Source organism: Erythrolamprus reginae, chromosome 2, assembly GCF_031021105.1.
Source record: "Erythrolamprus reginae isolate rEryReg1 chromosome 2, rEryReg1.hap1, whole genome shotgun sequence".
NCBI lineage: Eukaryota > Metazoa > Chordata > Lepidosauria > Squamata > Dipsadidae > Erythrolamprus > Erythrolamprus reginae.
Window position 1 is genome coordinate 51,715,238 of NC_091951.1, and position 20,323 is coordinate 51,735,560.

General features: G+C 41.7%; 1 protein-coding gene across 3 annotated transcripts in view; it reads left to right on the top strand.

Annotated features, from left to right (window-relative positions):
- PTPRG (protein tyrosine phosphatase receptor type G) overlaps window positions 1-20,323 on the top strand; it is a 922,721-nt gene that overhangs the window by 540,394 nt on the left and 362,004 nt on the right. The gene's annotated exons all lie outside the window — the stretch shown is intronic.

The window sequence follows — 20,323 nt, forward strand, 5'->3', positions numbered from 1 at the left end:
GAGGAGGAGCACACAGCTCCCATACACCCGGCACGAGGCTGCCTCCCATACACCGCGTCAAAGAGAGAAACCCAGGGGGAATGGCAGGAAACTGGCCGGGCCTTCGTCCTGCTCTCAAATTTCCTGGGAAATTTTTCCGGGCTCAGGTTCTTAAGTAGAAAATAGTTCTTAAGAAGAGGCAAAAAAATCTTGAACACCCAGTTCTTATCTAGAAAAGTTCTTAAGTAGAGATGTTCTTAGGTAGAGGTACCACTGTAATAACGTCACACTATCTACATAGCATCACATGGAACTTTTTTGCCAAGTTCGGTTGTGTGACTTCTTCTGTGATGGGGAGCCGAGAGTCAAATATAAAATTGGTACCTTAAAAGTGCCTGAGATAGATGACCAGCTGGTTTTTAATTTTTCATTGGAAAAGCAAGACATTCTGTGGGGTTGTAGAGTTAAGCAAAGACTCTGTCAGAAACGCTGCCATCCATTCATTCAATTGAAATAAACACTTGGAATATTCTATATACCCACAGCTCTGAGGAGCTCACCGATGCAGTTTTAAAGCCCTCGGTTAAATTCACAAGGTGAATTGATTTGGAAAATAGAGCAACACAGTGGAAGGAGTGATGATGTATCACAGGCAGTGTCATATTGCACATGGGAGCCGAACTGGGATTTTTCACTTTTTGTTTAAATTGGAGATAGTTTGGGGAGAATAGGTTTTGTGGGCTGCTGATGCCTTTTTTCAGAGCTTACACAACAGTGTTTCTGTGATTCGTAATTTGAAACAATGGGAAACTATTTCAAGAATTTTCAGCAGTTGTAGGCAGAAGGTCTGTTGGGGACTGCAAATGTTTTCTCTTGCATAAGCTGCTCGGATTATTTATTGGCTGCGTTTTCGTCCCACTTTTTAGAATATTATTACTTCCAAAGCAGCTACATCAATTAAAAAAGACAAGGAAGCTTCCAGGAAAGCAGTGGGAATTAGAGGCAGAAGGGGAAAAAGTACTTTAAAACCAGAAAGAAAGGAAAGAAAGGGGTGAGAACATCTAGACAATCCAAGCAGGGCAGATTCTCTATGCATATCGACACGGGTTTGACACCCCTGTGACACCCCAACCCTCTGCCCAAGGCAGGAGACCTTATACCAGTGATTCTCAACCTTTTTTGGGGCCGTGCCCCACCTACAGTAGGCATCTCTAAATTCCTGATGCCATCGTTTGAGTTGGAGACTTTGGCCTGCCACATATATTAGACTGTAGAATGCATTAGTGCTGTGGGGATTTGGGAGGGTCTGTTGCATGAAGGTTGTAGACATAACAAATTCCTTCTAGCCTCTCAAGGACATCTTTTATTCAGCACCTGCCTGGAAGTTGAGGGGAGGACCGGACACATTGGCAGATCCAGACTGGGTCATGTGATGAACTTCTGGGTGTAGGAACAAGGGGATGCTAATAAATTGGAACTTGGAGGAAGGCCATGCCTCGGACTCTGATTTAATTTTGAATCCTATGTGGAACCCTGACACACAAACATACCCATGACATATAATTCTTACTATTCAATAAGTAAACTACTCACACGGAGGATGCCTAAAAGGCCATTAACTTGGTTTAAACGAGGTTCCAATTGCCCCCATTAAAAATCAAATTGCCCCCCCCCCCCCCCCCCCGTGGGCCTTGGGCCTCATGTTGGGAACTCCTGCCTTATACCATCCTGGACAAACGGTTCTCCAAACAGTTCTTGAAAATCTCCAATGATGGAGCATCTACAATTCCGAGAGGCAAGCTATTCCATTGATTAATTGTCCTCACTGTCATGTATGAGTCACTGACACAAGGCTCTATTACTGCAACATGCTCTACTTGGAGCTACCCTTGAAGAATGTTAATCCAGCCATGCGAGCCATGTTAGGCATACCTAGGTATACCCATATTAGTCCAGCACTCCGCGACCTGCACTGGTTGTCGATTGCCTCCAAATGCAGTTCAAGGTGTTGGTTTCCCCCCTATAAATCCCTACATGGCATTGGACGAGATTATTTATGGGACCGTCTTCTGCCTCATATATCCCAGCGATCGGTTAGGTTGCACAGTGTCAGCCTTCTCCAGGTTCCGTCAGCCAAACAATGCCGATTGGCAGGTCCATGGGGAAGGGCCTTCTCTGTTATGGCTCCAGTCTTCTGGAAAGAACTCTCCCCGGAGATTAATATCACCCCCACTCTCCTTGCCTTTCGAAAGGTGCTGAAAACACACCTATGCCGCCAGGCCCGGGGCTGTGAGCAATAGTTCCCTCTCCGCCCAGTAGTGTGAATGAGAGATGATTGACTGTTTTATACAGTAGACCCCCGCTCGTTGCGAGGGTTCCGTTCCAGGACCCCCCGCAACGAGCGGGTTTTCGCGAAGTAGCGCTGCGGAAGTAAAAACACCGTCTGCGCATGTGCAGATGGCTTTTTTACTCCCACAGCGCTAGCGAGGAGCCGAAGATTGGGGGCGGGGCGGCTGTTTGCCGCCGGCATGAAGGGCTTCCTAGCAGCCCCCCAAACCCGGGTTGGGGGTCCGGGGGGCGCTGGCTCTCGGCGCTTTCGAGCTGAGTCCGGGAGCGAATTCGCTTCCGGACTCAGCTCAAAACCGCCGATAGCAAGCGGCAAGGAACGGCTTGTCTCGGCGCTTTCGAGCTGAGTCCGGTCAGCTCGAAAGCGCCGAGACAAGCCGTTCCTTGCCGCTTGCTATCGGCGATTTTGAGCTGAGTCCGGAAGCGAATTCGCTTCCGGACTCAGCTCAAAAGCGCCGATAGCAAGCGGCAAGGAACGGCTTGTCTCGGCGCTTTCGAGCTGACCGGACTCAGCTCGAAAGCGCCGAGACAAGCCGTTCCTTGCCGCTTGCTATCGGCGCTTTTGAGCTGAGTCCGGGAGCGAATTCGCTCCCGGACTCAGCTCAAAAGCGGCGAGAATGAACGGCGTGGGCGGGCGAAGGGCGGGCGGCAGCGAGGAGTTTGCGTGGGCGGTGGGGAAACTCCTCGCTGACGCCAGCAAGAGGGGGAAGACCCAGGGAAGCCGCTGCCATCTACGCATGCGTGCCCGGCACGCATGCGTAGATGGTATTTTTGACTTCCGGGTTGAAAAATAGCGAAGTACCCTGTTCGCAATGGTTGGGGACGCAATAAACGGGGGATCACTGTATTGGGTTTTTATTGTTCTTCACTTTTTAAATTGTTCATAATTAATTATTTTATTGTTATATTACATTTTACTCTGTAAGCCACCCCGAGTCCATGAGGAGAAGGGCAGCCTATAAATCAAATAAATAAATAGATACAGTGGTACATCTACTTACGAACTTAATTCATTCCGTGAGCAGGTTCTTAAGTAGAAAAGTTTGTAAGAAGAAGCAATTTTTCCCATAGGAATCAATGTAAAAGCAAATAATGTGTGTGATTGGGGAAACCACAGGGAGGTTGGAGGTTCTGTTTCCTCCCAGGAGATTCCTAGAGAGGTGCCATGGAGGCTTCTCCCCACTTTTTCCTGCCATTTCCCCCCAGGAGATTCCTAGAGAGGCCCCACAGAGGCTTCTCCCCGCCTTTTCCGGTTACAGTTTCGGAGGCTTGGGTTTGTCAGTGGAAAATGGTTCTTGAGAAGAGGCAAAAAAATCTTGAACACCCGGTTCTCATCTAGAAAAGTTCCTAACTAGAGGTGTTCTTAGGTAGCAGTACCACTGTACACACATGCATACATACATACCTAAGAGCCAAACATTACAGGATCTTTTTATAGGTCGAAAGCAAACACTTGAAATTTTACTCAAAAACTTCTTGGTAGGCAGTGCAGTCCCTGATGAATTTAGGGCCTGAAGAGTAGTTCACACCTGCCAAGAAGCAGGATGTTGTATTCCAACTGCAGTTTCTGGGTCATCTTCAGAGGGACATCTTCAACTCTGCAAATGCAAAGACAGAGCTGTCCTTAGAGGACTACAATAGAGCGTCCAAAACGAAAAAGAAAAAAGTTACAGCATATTGGATTTCGGTTTGATGGAGAAGGTTACTTCTAACACACACACACACAAACGCACACACCACCCTCTCTCTCTCTCTCTCCTAAAGTCATAAAGCTCTATTATGGATAGAAGTGGAAAGGGGTGGTTGAATTCTTGGCTTCATTCCTAATCCAGGAAGGATGAAATGTTGTGCTTCCTTCTTTGCGGAAGGCCCATTATTACCATTATTAATGTATTTTAAAGTATGATAGGAACTGATATATTTCATTTTAGTGCAAATATTTTGTTCCAGCAGTGTGATTTAAATCAGTGCCATAAATCTCACCATGTAAGAAGTAGAAGTACAAGACGTCTTCAATTTACAATCATTTGTTTAATGAAGTGTTTGAAGTTACAACAGCACTGGAAAAAGTGACTTACAACAAGTCCTCGCATTTACGACCGTAGCAGCCATCTCCAAGACCAAGTACTGGGCAACTGGCATGTAATTGTGATGGCTGCAGTCAGGGGCAGATTCTCATTCCTGCTGCATGCTCAGTTTCTCTTCTCCTGTGTGTATGTGCGTGCCGTTTTCCCAGGCAGCCAGCTTGCTGGCCAGAGAAGCGAGCGATCCGGGACTGCATGGCTTTGCGCCGTGATGACAACGGTGCCGTGGTGTCCTCCAAGTGCCGCCCTTCGTGGCGCCCCACCACCCGTTCCTGCAGGTAGAAGTCGGGCGGGGTACCGGGAGGTGGAGGCGGTGCGTGGCCGGGCGCTGAGCGCCATAGACACCTGGGAGGGCGAAGGGTTGGATGTGGCTGCTGCCTCTTAGGCGGAGGCGAAGGCAATGGCGGAGTTTGCGCTGGCTTTTCAAATGCGGCACTTTCCCGGGCAGCTGACTTTGCTGGCCGGAGAAAGGAGTGATTCAGGACAGCGTGGCTTTGCGCCACTTCAAAAATTTCAGCGGGGGGGGGGTCCTAATGACTATGCGGGTGCACGCCCATGCAGCTTAGAAGCAACAGTGGCCGGCGCCCTCCCACCGAGCCCCAAAAGCTCACTTCCCGTCACCGTCAGGGAAGCTCCAGCCAGGCCGGGCTCGCGGCACACCTGACCATATCCCGCGGCACACTAGTGTGCCGTGGCACACTGGTTGGGAAACACTGCAATATACAATACAAATCTAATATTTAAAAAACTAAAAACCCATAATTTAAAAAACGTACACACAACATACCATACATAAATTAAAATACAACATATATAAAGATACAACATATATAAAACACTTCTCAATCCGATTAACGGAATAATTAATTTAAAATATTTTTTAAAACTAAACATTTAAAAATCAAACATTCAATACACACTACAACATCCTACACATTCACTGGCCAGAGGCTGGGGCCTAGGTGACCCCAAGCCTGATGGCATAAATACATTTTAATTTTTTAATTTTTTCATTGAAGACATTTCACAAATAACCACTGTCTGCAAGGAATATAACTCCTTCCTTTCCCCACCATTCCATAAAAGATGAAGAAGCTTATTGAAAGAGAAGCGAAATGTCTTCAAACAAAAAACAGAAAGTCCTGTTGCCTCTTGAAAAAAAGCACCTTTCGGACAATTGTTGCATTTGTTTCTGCTTGAAAAGTTACCTAGTGCAATCTCTTGGCATTGTATGAAGACTGCAGAAAAACAGGGACATCTTTCAAACTTTCTCTTCTCCAGAAGGATGATTTCTACATAACATGGACTGTCATGGCTGTATTGTCCCTTCCCGTGTAAGTTTCAGAGATTCCTGACGATGTTTTCATGAGATCCCACTCATCATCTTCAGGCTGGTGCTTTGGGCATTGTGATAGGGCAAAAATCAACGAAAACTGTTGCGGTTGGCTCTGGGCCAGCTCCTGCTCCGAGGACTGTGGATGTTGGTTTGGGAGAATCCTCAGGTTCTCAGAGACTGGTTTTATTGCCAACGGCTTCGGACAGTGAAGATTCTGGGTCAAGGGCAGACTCTGGGAGTGAAGCAGGATCGGACGGTGAAGTAGATGCAAGCAGCCCATTAGCTATTGACCCCATTAGTGAGTCATCAGACTCAGATGCTCATAGGCGCAGGTTTATGATGAGAAGGGAACAACTGTGCAAGTATCATAGACGATAAGGGAGAACACCTGTGGCTGGGGCAATTAGGCTAATGGGGCTGCTGAAAACTTGCCAGTGTCGCTGAGAGCATGCATGGGAGATTACCCATTTGGAGACGGACGAGGGTTGTTTGATTTGGACTGTTCCAGGATTTACAAAGACTTTTGGGATATTTCACAGTTAAGTACATTTTGTGGACTCTTGGAGGGGGATGGCTGTGACACCTTCACAGCTGCCTTTATCTGCTCTGTTTTTGTTTTTGCTTTTCGCAGCATTCCAGGCTTGTGGTTTGTGGGGGAGCACTTTGGCTGTTTAAAGTGTGTGCGTACAATACTTTTGTTTTGATAAACCGAGTCTCTGTTTACTTTACAACAGCGTGTGTGTTTGAATTTACATTTCTGACTTAATTGGGACTCGTAACGTGAAGCCTGGCATAACAGAAAAGTATATAATATATATATATATGAATAGTGGACTTGGATAGAGCTTAAGTCATTTCTGATCTCCTTTAAAAGAATGCACAGAAAAATCAATAAAGCAGAGCTGCAGTGCTTTCCAAATCAAATTGGGGTTGGTTGAGGAGACTTTTGCCTTACCTCCCAAATAATTGTAAATCAATTTTATATTTTATAGTAAGAAGGATTCGGTGTGTCTCTATGTCAGCTGCAATAAGGGGAAAAAAAGTCTCTTTCAAAAATCTATTGATGAAATCTTTTGGCTTAACTCATATATTTGGAGAAAGTAGGACATCTGCTTGTAGTTCTCGCTTAGCAACTGCCTTGTTTAGTGGCTGTTTGAAGTTATAATGTGCTAAAAAATACCTTAGAGATCAGTTCTCACATTTAAGATCAACTCTTATTTTCACTTGCTTATTTCCCCCATACCAATATATTCAAAGAGAAGGAAAAACTATCTCCATTCAGCTGTAGGAGGTTGCGTGAAACGAACAAAAACTGAAGTAAAATCAAATGCACGATCATGATCACATGGTTTCCATTCAACAACCATTTTGCTTAATGACTGTGGTTACTAAACAAAGATTATCTGTAATAGATTTTAATAAGTAAATAAGGAATCCTAGTGGACGACAATTTAAATATGAGCCAGCAGTGTGCAGCAGCTGCCAAAAAGGACAACACAGTTCTGGGCTGCATAAACAGAGGGATAAAATCAAGATTACATGAAGTGTTAATACCACTTTTTAAAATTAATATTTTTATTGATTTTTTACAATATAAGACTCACACAACATAAAACAAGTGTTTTGTGAATTGTGCCCACCACCAGACACACTTGGTAAGGCCACACTTGGATTACCGCATTCCGTTTTGGTCACCACAATGTGAAAAAGATGTTGAGACGCTAGAAAGAGTGCAGAGAAGAGCAACAAAGATGATTAGGGAACTGGAGGCTAAAACATATGAAGAACGGTTGCAGGAACTGGGTATGTCCAGTTTAATGAAAAGAAGGACCAGAGGAGACATGATAGCAGCATTCCAATATCTCAGTGGTTGCCGCAAAGAAGGAGTCAACCTATTCTCCAAAGCACTTAAGAAGCAATGGGTGGAAACTAAACAAGAAGAAAAGCAACTTAGAATTAAGGAACTAACTGCCTAACTGTCAGGAAATTTGCCTTAATTCTAAGTTGCTTTTCTTCAAGGAAAATTTCCTGACAATTAGAACAAGTAATTAGTGGAACAACTTGCCTCCAGAAGTTGTGACTGTTCCAACACTGAAAGTTTTTAAGAAGATGTTGGATAACCATTTGTTTGAAGTAGTGTGGTAGAGAGTTTCCTGCCTAAGCAGGGGGTTGAACTAGAAGACCTCCAAAGTTCCTCCCAACTCTGTTTATTCTATTCTATTCTATTTATATGGAAATGGAGAGTATTTTACAGCTGTAATAGTTCAAGTCCCAGGAATGAAATTTCCCAAAACATGTTTTCTGGCTATAACCGAAATGAAGAAAATGGCTGTGTAAGTAACATGTGTTTTTGCTTTTGTGACTTTTGTAAAATACATGAACCGTTTCTAAGTGTAATATAAATGCTTTAAATTGCTGTTATCGGGTGGCGTTGGCAAGATTGCAAGAGATTAGCCTTCTCTCAAGGCACTTTAACCACCCACTCATTTGCACAATTTGAGTGATTATTAGTGAGAGATAAAACCAACATTTTCCACTTTGCTCAAAGTAACTGGAGGACAGTCTTCTTCAGTAGCTATCTAAGGGAACAATATAATTCATCAACTCCAAAATAAAAGAGTGGTGGGCATCATCACAACATTGAAAAAGATGCTGTGTTACAATTTTTCAAAAATGAGGGAGATCTTCCCTATAGCACATTTTAAGAGACACCAATTGAGTGGATACTTGATCATCAATCTGATTCATGTTTTGAAGAGCTCTAAATTTTGCAGCACTTCATTTTTGCTATAAATATCCTACAATAATGAAAGTTAATTTAAATGATTCAAGGCATTTGTTCATTTATATCCTGCCTTTATTATTTTTTTACAAATAACTCAAGGTGGCAGACATAACACACCTTTCCAAGATCCACTAGGATCTTGTAATTCTAGTGGATAATCACTTAAATAGGAGCCAGCAGTGTGCAGCAGCTGCCAAAAAAGTCAACACAGTTCTAGGCTGCATTAAAAGAGGGACAGAATCAAGATCACGTGAACTGTTAATACCACTTTACAAGGCCTTGGTAAGGTCACACTTGGAATACTGCATTCAGTTTTGGTCTCCACGATGCAAAAAGGATGTTGAGACTCTAGAAAGAGTGCAGAAAAGAGCAACAAAGATGATTAGGGGACTGGAGGCTAAAACGTATGAAGAACAGTTGCAGGAACTGGGTATGTCCAGTTTAATCAAAAGAAGGACCAGAGGAGACATGATAGCAGTCCTCCAATAGCTCAGGGTCTGCCCCAAATATGAGGAAGTCAAGCTATTCTCCATAGCACCCGAGGGCAGGACAAGATGCAATGGCTAGAAACTAATCAAGGTGAGAAGCAACCTAGAACTAAGGAGAAATTTCCTGACTGTTAAAACAATTAGTCAGTGGAACAGCTTGCCTCCAGAAGTTGTGGATGCTACAACAGTGGACGTTTTAAAGGAGAGATTGAACAACCATTTGTCTGAAATGTTGTAAGGTTTCTTGACTAAGCAGTGGTTGGATTGCTTAGAAGATCTCCAAGGTCTCTTCCAACCGTTTCATTCCATTCCATCCTCTCCTCTCCAATCCAATCCAATCCAATCCAATCCAATCCTAATTCTCTTTCAGTGCATGGAACTATTTATTTTTAAAGGAAGGAATTGAACAAGCTTTCAGAATTTTCAGTTTCTAACTAAATTTGAACTGCTGGCTTCTGAAGGTTGGTTTTTTTTTTTTACTAACACTGTTTATATGACCTTCAACTTGGGAAACTACAATACAATTTCCAAACTTAACAACTTGTTCATTGTTTGACTTTCTGCGGCCACCTTTAAATAAATTACAGTCACTTTGGCTTCTCTTTTGTGTTCAAAAGTATCTGTGCTGAATTCCCAGAGCAATTCCGTTGCATTTAACCACTGAAGGTGAATCGTATTTTAACTTGTGATGAATGAATTTTTCAGATAAAGAATGTGCACAGCTGGGGGTATATCGGAGTGGGAAAAGGGACAGAAACTTTCCTGGTGCATAGACAATATTTTTCTCTAAATTAGTTATGCTTATTGCTTTTCAAGTGAATAGTTTGTGTGTGTGTGTGTGTATTTGTTTACATGCACAGTGATTTCAGCTTAATCATTTATATAAACTGTATAGGGCTTTTTGCACTTTATTCATGTGCCCTTCCTTCAGATTCACACAGGTATTTTTTATCACGATTTCTCATATGCTCGCTCGCAAGGCTTCACTGTTTTCATTTCTTGGGTTTGCATCAAATCTAAAGAAGAGAACAGAAAGAGGAGAAAACAACTCTTTCCTGAGCTTCTTGATCTTCTAGTATCTTTTCTCAAGCTGTTCTTGTTGATATGGTCTTTTCCAAATGCTGCTGTCTTTTCTGTCCGGAATATATGCGATGGATGTCTCTTTCTCCTCCTGCTTTGTCCTCTTAAATCCTCCCTGCAGATTCCTTCTTTAGTCGACTTCCAATCTTTCCTTTAGTGATTGTTCAAAATTAGGTCAGCGCTGAAAAAAGTGACTTACGATCGTATTTCACACTTACCACCATTGTAGCAATCCCCATGGTTATGTAATCAAAATCTGGATTCTTGACATCTGGCTTGTATTTATTGACGGTTGCAGTGACTTGGGTTGATGTAATCACCTTTTGAAACCTTCTGACAAGCAAAGTCACTGGAGAAACACCAGATTCCATCAACAACAGTGTTAGTTTATTTATTTATTTTATTTATTTATTTATTAGATTTGTATGCCGCCCCTCTCCAAAGACTCAGGGCTGCTAACAACAATAAGAAGACAATGTAAACAAATCTAATATTAAAAATAATCTAAAAAACCTCCAATTTAAAGAACCACTCATACATACAAGCATACCATGTATAAATTCTATAAGCCTAGGGGGAAGAGAAATTTCAATTCCCCCATGCCTGACGACAGAGGTGGGTTTTAAGGAGCTTGCGAAAGGCAAGGAGGGTGGGGCAACTCTGATATCTGGGAGGAGCTGGTTCCAGAGGGTCGGGGCCACCACAGAGAAGGCTCTTCTCCTGGGTCCCGCCAAACAACATTGCTTAGTCAACGGGACACGAAGAAGGCCAACTCTGTGGGACCTTACCGGTCGCTGGGATTCGTGCGGCAGAAGGCGGTCCCAGAGATATTCTGGTCCGATGCCATGAAGGGCTTAGTATTTATTTTATTATTATTTATTTTATTAATTGGACTTGTAAGCTGACCCTCTCCGTGGACTCGGGGCAGCTCACAAACACATCAATAAAAAACAATATACAATAACATATCTAATCCAATTAATATAAATAGCTAATCTAAAAAAACAATTATAAAAAGGCTAAAATATTAAAAATCATTCTTCCAGATTCAAAGCACAGACATACCACACATTCATTGGCCAGAGGCTAGGATCTAGTGATCCCAAGACTGGCGGCATAAATAGGTTTTCAGATTATTGCAGAAGGCGAGGAGAGTGGGGGCAGTATGAATCTCCAGGGGGAACTGATTCCAGAGGGCTGGGCCCCCCACAGAGGAGGCTATTCCCCTAGGCCCCACCAAGTGACATTATCTAATTGATGGGAGCTGGAGAAGGCCAACTCTGTGAGACCTAACCAGACACTGGGATTCATGCGGCAGAAGGCGGTCCAGTATATAATCTGGTCCGATGCCATATAGATCTTTATAGGTCATAACCAACACTTTGAATCGCCTTCTGCCGCACGAATCCCAGCGACCGGTTAGGTCCCACAGAGTTGGCCTTCTCCGGGTCCCATCGACTCAGCAATGTTGTTTGGTGGGACCCAGGAGAAGAGCCTTCTCTGTGGTGGCCCTGACCCTCTGGAACCAGCTCCCCCCAGATATCAGAGTTGCCCCCACCCTCCTTGCCTTTCGCAAGCTCCTTAAAACTCACCTCTGTCATCAGGCATGGGGGAATTGAAATTTCACTTCCTCCTAGGCTTATAGAATTTATACATGGTATGCTTGTATGTATGATTGATTCTTTAAATTGGGTTTTTTTAGATTATTTTTTAATATTAGATTTGTTTTCATTGTCTTTTCATTGTTGTTAGCCGCCCTGAGTCTTCGGAGAGGGGCGGCATACGAATCTAATAAATAAATAAAAATAAAATAAATCTGGAAACCAATTGGCAACCAATGCAGTCTGCAGAGTGCTGAAGAAACATGGGCATACCTTGGGAGGCCCATGACTGCTCGCGCAGCTACATTCGGCACAATTTATAGTTTCTGAACGCTCTTCAGAGGTAGCCCCATGTAGTAGAGAACATTGCAGTAGTCAAACCTCGAAGTGATAAGGGCATGAATGAATGTGAGTAGAGAGTGAATCCCTGCAGTTGTTAAGTAGTAGCTTAACAACTGCAGGGATTCACTTAATAACCATGTCAAGAAAGGGACAAAATGAGGCAAAACTCACAATTACTCTCGCTTTCTACTAAATCTGCACTTGTATTCTACTAGTTTTTCTCATCATTCCTATCACCCATTTCCTCCCATGTTGACTGTATGACTGTAACTTGTTGCGTATACCCTAAGATTTTTATTAATATTGCTTCTTCATTGCTTATTTGACCCCTATGACAATCATTAAGTGTTGTATCACATGATTCTTGACAAAGGTATATTTTATTTTATGTACGTTGAGAGCATATGCACCAAGACAAATTCCTTGTGTGTCCAATCACACTTGGCCAATAAAAATTCTATTCTATTCTATTCTATTAACTAGGGAAAAAAATTGAGGTTCAGTTGTGGTCATAAGTCAAGGACTACCGATACCGAAGCCATGGCGGTAGGGTGGTTGAGAATCAGAGGGATGATAGAGCCAACCTCGGGGACAACTGATTGAAGAGTTCTGACATAGAAAATCCAAATTCTGCAGAAGGTGTACTCTTCAAACTATTTTCATTAGAAGGTGCAGTAGCTTTGGGAGGTGGGGAAAGGCCATTCAAAAAGGTTGCTTCATCTTGCTGAAAAATTGTGTCTATAATTATTATTATTTATTAGATTTGTATGCTGCCCCTCTCCGTAGACTCGGGGCAGCTATGAGGGTTATCCACAAAGTAAGGTTACAAGGCACATAGCTCTCACGGGGAATGTTCATGGGGAAGTTGGTATTACTATGTAGCACCCATCGCGCATAAATCTTGGGCACCCATCGCAGCAGCATTCGTGCCCTTAGCATTCAGGTAGCATATTACGGCGCACACTTTGCACTTGGAGGGAAATGGAATGAGGACACTCATCTCTAACCTTCACCACAATGCCAGTCAATGATCTACTGACCACTGGCAATGCTCATTCTCTTCCACTGGCTTCCCGCTACACGATAGTAATACCAACTCCCCGTGCGAACATTCCCTGTGAGAGATACATTCCCTCCCTTTTTTAAATTGATTTTTAATTTCAAGACAAAACAAAAACATAGACAAAACACAGAACAAAAAAAGGAGCCAAAATTGCTCCATTCTTCCCAGAAGTCTCGAAGAATCTTTCAAGTCATGTTAAGAAAGAGAAAAAGGTAAATAGAGAGAAAAAATGAACTATGTGTATTACTATTATTTACAGAATTTACATCATTTTATACCATCTGATATCCATTCGTTCATTCATTCATTCATTCGATTTTTATGCCACCCTTCTCCTTAGACTCAGGATGGCTTACAACATATTAGCAATAGCAATTCTTAACAGAGCCAGCATATTGCCCCCACAATCCGTGTCCTCATTTTACCCACCTCGGAAGGATGGAAGGCTGAGTCAAAATTGAGCCGGTGATGAGATTTGAACCGCTGACCTACAGATCTACAGTCAGCTTCAGTGGCCTGCAGTACAGCACTCTACCTGTTGCGCCACCCCGGCTCTTACTTACTATTACAGTACACAAGTATTCTTTTCTTCAACCAATCATAAAACCTATACCAAATTTTATTATATTCAGATTCTTCCGATTCTTCCGATACATTCCCCTAACCTTACTTTCTGGATAACCCTCGCAGTATGAGAATCCTTTGAGAACATTTTAGAATGATTAGAGCAATAATGCATTCAAATGACAAAAGGGAAACAGATTCATTGGCGCTGCGGTCATTTCTCTTTTCTACTTTACCTGCATTTCCTGCTCGGACTACATCATAATAAATAATAATACTGGGGGGGAAAAGCAATGTTTGGTTCTAGCGTTCAATACTGTGCAGTGACATATGTGGAGCCTTGCATCTGACATTCATAAACTTAAGTGCATTCCTTTATTGCTGTTGGACCTTTCAGCACAGAAACTCTTATAACGTTTTGATTATGGTTGCAGCATTTATCATTTTATAAAGAGAAGCACAAGTAGCTCCTAGGCTGAAATGCAGTGCACCGACACTGGCAGAAATTCCAACTTTTCACCTGTTAGTTTTCCATGAATTCTAATTTTGTTACCCCACAAAATCTCAAATACTTGTATCATGCAAATCATAGTTTGATTAATCAGTTTGCTGTAGAACAGTGTTTCCCAACCTTGGTAACTTAAAGATATTTGGACTTCAACTCCCAGAATTCCCCATCCAGCGAATGCTGGCTGGGGAATTCTGGGAGTTGAAGTCCAGATATCTCCAAGTTGCCAAGGTTGGGAAACACTGCTGTAGAATATCTTTACCTACAGCTCCCCAAGTTCATCTGCAGATGGAGACGCCGTGATGGTTTCCTTTCTATATGACATGGTTGGTAGAAACTAGATTTATTATAGACAGTTACAAAATACTGTATACTGGATGTTGATAGTGTCTGAAACACCTGCATCATTGTTAAGGCTTTTTTATCTTATTTCAACTTAATTCCTTCCAATTAATCTTCAGATTTTAACCCTGAATTTATTTCCCCCTGTATTTAACAACTAACTCCCTTTTCTTCCAAAACACTAAGTTACTTACTTTGATTTCCCCTGTTCTCAGACCTTCCTATTATTTTCGTCTCTGTTGGCACTTGGGGTCCTTTGTTATACATTTTAGCTCTTTGACTTTCATTACTTTTATTCTCTCTCCGCTCTCTCATCCACTGCTCCTTTCTCCAAAGTAAGCTGTTCTGTTTCTTCCAGCAAGCATTTAAGTCTGAAGTCATTTCTGCTAATAAAATCCAGGAGTCGTCCATATCCTGTATCCCCCAGGCTTTATTCTTCCCAGGGGAGCTCTCCTCCAGGTGAACTCCAATTCTCTTTTGCCAGCTCTGTTCTTTTCCTTGTCCTAGTCGCTCCTGAATCCCATAAGGCCAAAGACTACCAGCCTGTCCCCATTCTTCTTCTCATCCAAAGTTGTTTTTGCATACAATTTCATCCCGATTTTCCAGATTGCTTATTATTTTCTTTTTCATATCTGTCACTTACACACACATTCCTCTTACATTTCCTCCTCCCCTTCCCTTTCCTTCTCTCCCTCCCCTTCTTCTTCTTTCTCCTCCTCCTCCTCCTCTTCTTCTTCTTCTTCTTCTCCTTCTCCTTCTTCTCCTTTTCCTTCTCCTCCTTCTTCTTTTCCTTCTCCTCCTCCTTCTTCCCATTTTTCTTCCCCTCCTTCTTCTCCTTCTTCTTTTTCTTTCCCTCCTCCTCCTCCTCCCTTTCCTTCTTCTCCTTCTCCATCTTTCTCTTCCTCCTCTTCCTCCTTCACCATCAGTTTCAAGCTGCTCCTTAGTTCACAATTTCATTCGTTTTTATCCTGGAAAATCTTCTAAGCAATGGTTTTTGTGATTTCTGACCACTTCCCCCCCCCCTTTTTTTTTCTTTTTCCCTTCTCTCTAGACATCACCAAATTTCTATCGTGATCTTTTTTTCCTTTGTTTTATGATGTGTGCACAGAAAAGTAGAAGTTTTAAGATGTGTGGACTTCAATGACCAGAAATTCTATTCATTCATTCATTCATTCATTCATTCATTCATTCATTCCAATTTGTATGCCGCCCAACTCCCGCTCACCATCAAAAAGAACAAGACAGACAGTCTTAATATTAAAACATCTAAAAAGAGAAACAATTTAAAAACAATTTAAAACCCACAATAAGACCATGCGTTTCATTTATGGGTGGAACTCGATGATCCATCATCTAACCAACGGGAGCCCACACATCTCAAAGAAGAAGCCCTTTTTGGTATTTCAGCACAAGCTGACCCAAAACTCACAAAATTCGACAAGCATGGGAGTTTTAATACAGTGTGTTAAAAATGGTTTCCTTGGCTGATACAAAGGGCTTTAAAAACTCTCAATCACCCAGCATAGAATAATGGGGAAAACCAGACAATTGTGGCTTTGTTTAAGATACCATGATGTACCAACCCCAGCCATTGTTTCTTATCAAGGGGCAGTGACTTAGAGCTGGATCCCTCCTCTTCCTTTGCTGTCTGTGCTTTGTAAAGGACCCAGACAAAGGGATCTTTGTGGATTGCATTGGTTGCCGATTGGTTTCCGGATGCAATTCAAAGTGTTGATAATGACCTACAAAGCTCTACATGGCATTGGGCCAGATTACTTGTGGGACCGCCTTCTCCCATATGAGTCTCAGCCACTGGTTATGTCCTACAGAATCTGCCTTCTTCAGGTCCCGTCAACCAGACAATGTTGCTTGGTGGGGCCAAGGGGAAGAGCCTTCTCTGTGAGGGTCCCGGCCCTCTGGAATTAGCTCTCCCCAGAGATTTGCACTGCCCCCATCCCCCTTGCCTTCTGCTAGTGTCTTAAGACTCACTTATGTCACCAGACTCGGGGCAATTAGATCTAGACCCCTCCTGGCCAATAATTGTGATGTATGGCTACAATTTGAATTTGTTTGTTTGATTTTTAATATATTGCGGGGGTGGGTGGGGTGGGTTTAGCTTGCGTAATTTTTAATTAATTAGATTTGTCTGTGTGTGCACAGTTTTATTTTGTATGCTGTGAGCCGCCCTGAGTCTTCGGAGGGGGGTGGCATAATGATGATGATGATGATGATGATGATGATGATGATGATGATGATAATAATAATAATAGAAGCATAGAAACATAGAAGATTGACAGCAGAAAAATACCTCATGGTCCATCTAGTCTGCCCTTATACTATTTCCTGTATTTTATCTTAGGATGGATATATGTTTATCCCAGGCATGTTTAAACTCAGTTACTGTGGATTTACCAACCACGTCTGCTAGAAGTTTGTTCCAAGCGTCTACTACTCTTTCAGTAAAATAATATTTTCTCATGTGGCTTTTGATCTTCCCCCCAACTAATAATAACTAAATAATAATAATAATAATAATAATCATCATCATCATTACCATCATCATCATCTTCAAACTTACCCCATCATTTACAACTCATAAGTGGGTGAGGGGAAAAAGGAAGTAATTGGGTTTAAAAAAAAAAGACCTGTCAGCCAGTGAGCCAGAAGACCAGCCTCAGATGGGCACCGTGAAACGCTGTTAGATGAAGGAGCTGGGTAGGATCCCTGAAGTAATGCCACAGCAGCAGTGCCAACACTCCGACCATCTGCAGTACTGGAAAACTGTGCCAAAAAAAAATGGGTGGGGGAAAGCAATTATGCATGCCTTGCCTCTCTTCTTCTCCCTTCCCTCCCCACTTCACTCACCTAGCCATTACCTTAATAGGTTTGCTGGTAGGGCTAAAATTAGCCAGCTCTCTATGCTCTGAAGAATTGAAGTGAGACAGTTCAGGATTTATTTTTGTCATACAAATCTGCTAACATTGCAGTATAAGGAAATTATCATTTATTTTTTTTGCTTTTTTGCTTCCTTTTCTGTTTTTTCTTTTTAAAGATGTTTGTGTGTACAGTATAAACATTTGAAATTGCCTCACAGAATTGCCAATTCCCATCCTATGTTGTACCTGTCTCCACTTCAGATATGATTTTGGAGTCATGCAATCTCCCTTCCAGATATTTCAGTAGACATATGAATAGAATAGAATAGGAACTCTTTGCCCAAGTGTGATTGGACACACAAGGAATTTGTCTTTGGTGCATATGCTCTCAGTGAACCTAAAAAGAAAAAAAATACATTTGTCAAGAGTCATGAGGTACAACACTTAATTGTCATAGGGTACAAATAAGCAACCAGGAAACAATCAATATTAATTTAAATCGTAAGGATACAAGTAACAAATAACAAGTAATAATAATAATAATAATAATAATAATAATAATAATAATAATAATATATTAGATTTGTATGCCGCCCCTCTACAGTTATACAGTCATAAGTGGGAGGAGATGGGTGATAAGAATGATGAGAAGACTAATAGTAATAGTAATGCAGCCTTAGTGAATAGCTTGATAGTGGTGAGGCGATTATTTGTTTAGCAGTGTGATGGTGTTTGGAAAAAAGCTGTTCTTGTATCTAGTTGTCTTGGTGTGCAGTGCTCTGTAGCCTCGTTTTGAGGGTAGGAGTTGAAACAATTTATGTCCAGGATGTGAGGGGTCAGTAAATATTTTCATGGCCCTCTTTTTGACTCATGCAGTATACAGATCCTCCATGGTAGGCAGGTTGACAGTAATTGTATTTTCTGAAGTTCTGAAGGGACAATAGGAAGATCTTTCCTGATGGTAGAACCTGATGGTTGTCATTGATATGTAGCACACTAAGATATTGGCTATTTAGAATCATTTTTATTTCTTTTAAAATAATAACAGAAAAAGACAAAGGAACAAAACGCTAAAATAATTAAAACACAAAGCATACGTTATAAAATTATCTACAATACATAAAAAGTGTTTTTTTAAAAAAAAATGGGTCACATTTAGATCAGAGCCATCCAACCTTGGCAACTTTGAGACTTGTGGACTTGAACTCCCAGAATTCTTGCTGGCTGACTTCGGAGAATTGAAGTACGCAAGTTTTAAAGTTGCTGAAGTTGGACACCTCAGATTTAAAGTAGATGCTAGCTTGAAAAGTTTAATAAGAACTTTTAAGGCGTCTTCTCTTGATCTTCCCTTGTTTGCAAGATTTCAGCGGTTTTGCAGTTTTGTTCGTTGTTGCTCTGTGTAGGTATAATTGCACGAATATGATATTGTGTGTTGCTTTGCATTTCTGAAAAAAAATATAAATAGATAAAATACATGTGACCTACTTTCAGGGCAGCCTTTCTAACTTGATGCCCTCCAGGTGTTTCCAAACTGCTTAGAACTGCAAACCCCAGAGTCTCCAGCCTGTGCACTTGATGGCAATTCTTAGAGATGCGGTCCCAGTACAATTGAGGAGGGGGGAAATCACAACCAATTTGGGGGAGGCTGGTGTACAGTTTCAGAAATAAACTACTTCTCTGTCATCCCCAGTGTCCTAGGAATTATGAAACTGTCACCAACAACGTTCACCAGATGAAAATATAGTATGATTTCTCCAGATATATTTATTTATTTTGTCATTATTTTGATTCAGGGAACAGATTTCATATACAGTATGTGGTTTGCTGAAGCATGCAATTACCTGCAAAAAAAAAAAGAATTTTTTTCTTTTTTTAATTTTGGAGCCAGTTTGCTGTAGTGATCAAGGTGCTGGTCTAGAAACCAGGAAACCATGAGTTTGAGTCCCAACTTTAGGCATGAAAGCCAACTCTGGGCCAGTCCCTCTCTCTTAGTCCAACTTCAAAGTGCGGTTGTTGTGAGGAAAATAGGAGGAAAAAGGAACATTGTGTATGATTGCCCCCTTGAGCTACCTACAAAGTAGTAAAAGTCGGGTATCAATTCAATATATAAGTAAAATAAAGATTATCCACATGTGTTTTTTGTTGTTGATTTCTCAATCCTGGAAAAGTCATAAATAAACAGACACTCAAATGCTCTGAGATGGTTCAAGGAGAAAAGGGAAGAAAATATATAGGAGGAAGAAAAAGGAAGAAAATATAAATATCTATAGACATTGTAAGCAAGCATAGAACACTAACCATACGGGAGTTCAAAAATAGAATGTACAATCAATGATCCCATCCACTATATTTTGACTTGCAGTTCCAAAAAGATTACCATATGTTTCTTCTTATTTTTGTTATTTAGCCTGTTGGTATTGTTGTTGTTTTTTTCACCCTCCTCAAGAATTTGTTTTGTGAATGAAGAATTTCAGAAGTGTGTAACTAATTTCGTCTACTTTTTGCCAAAAGCCGAGGCAATGTTAACCATAGGGGAAAATTACATAGCCTGAGAATATTGCATAATGAATATGCTGTGTCACATAGACACCATCTGTAAATTATTCTGATAGACAGAACAGCTTGCCTGCCAAATTCTGAAAACATGGTTTTGCATAGCACAGAAGTACAGGGCGCTAACTCAGGGGTAAAATAGCTCAGGGGAATTCCAGCTCAGGTTGCCCAAATGAAAGGTTGACCTTGGACTTGCATACTCATCACCTGCAAGAATGAACAAATGTGTGTTGCCTTTTTAGTGGAAATTGGTGGCACATTTGTTTTCTTGTTTTGAAAAGGAAAGCTTTTCTTCTTCTTCTCCTCTCCCTGGCCCATATGTGTTCTGGATCTGGGTTAGAATCGGCTGACTGTCCCACTAAATAATAATAAGAGC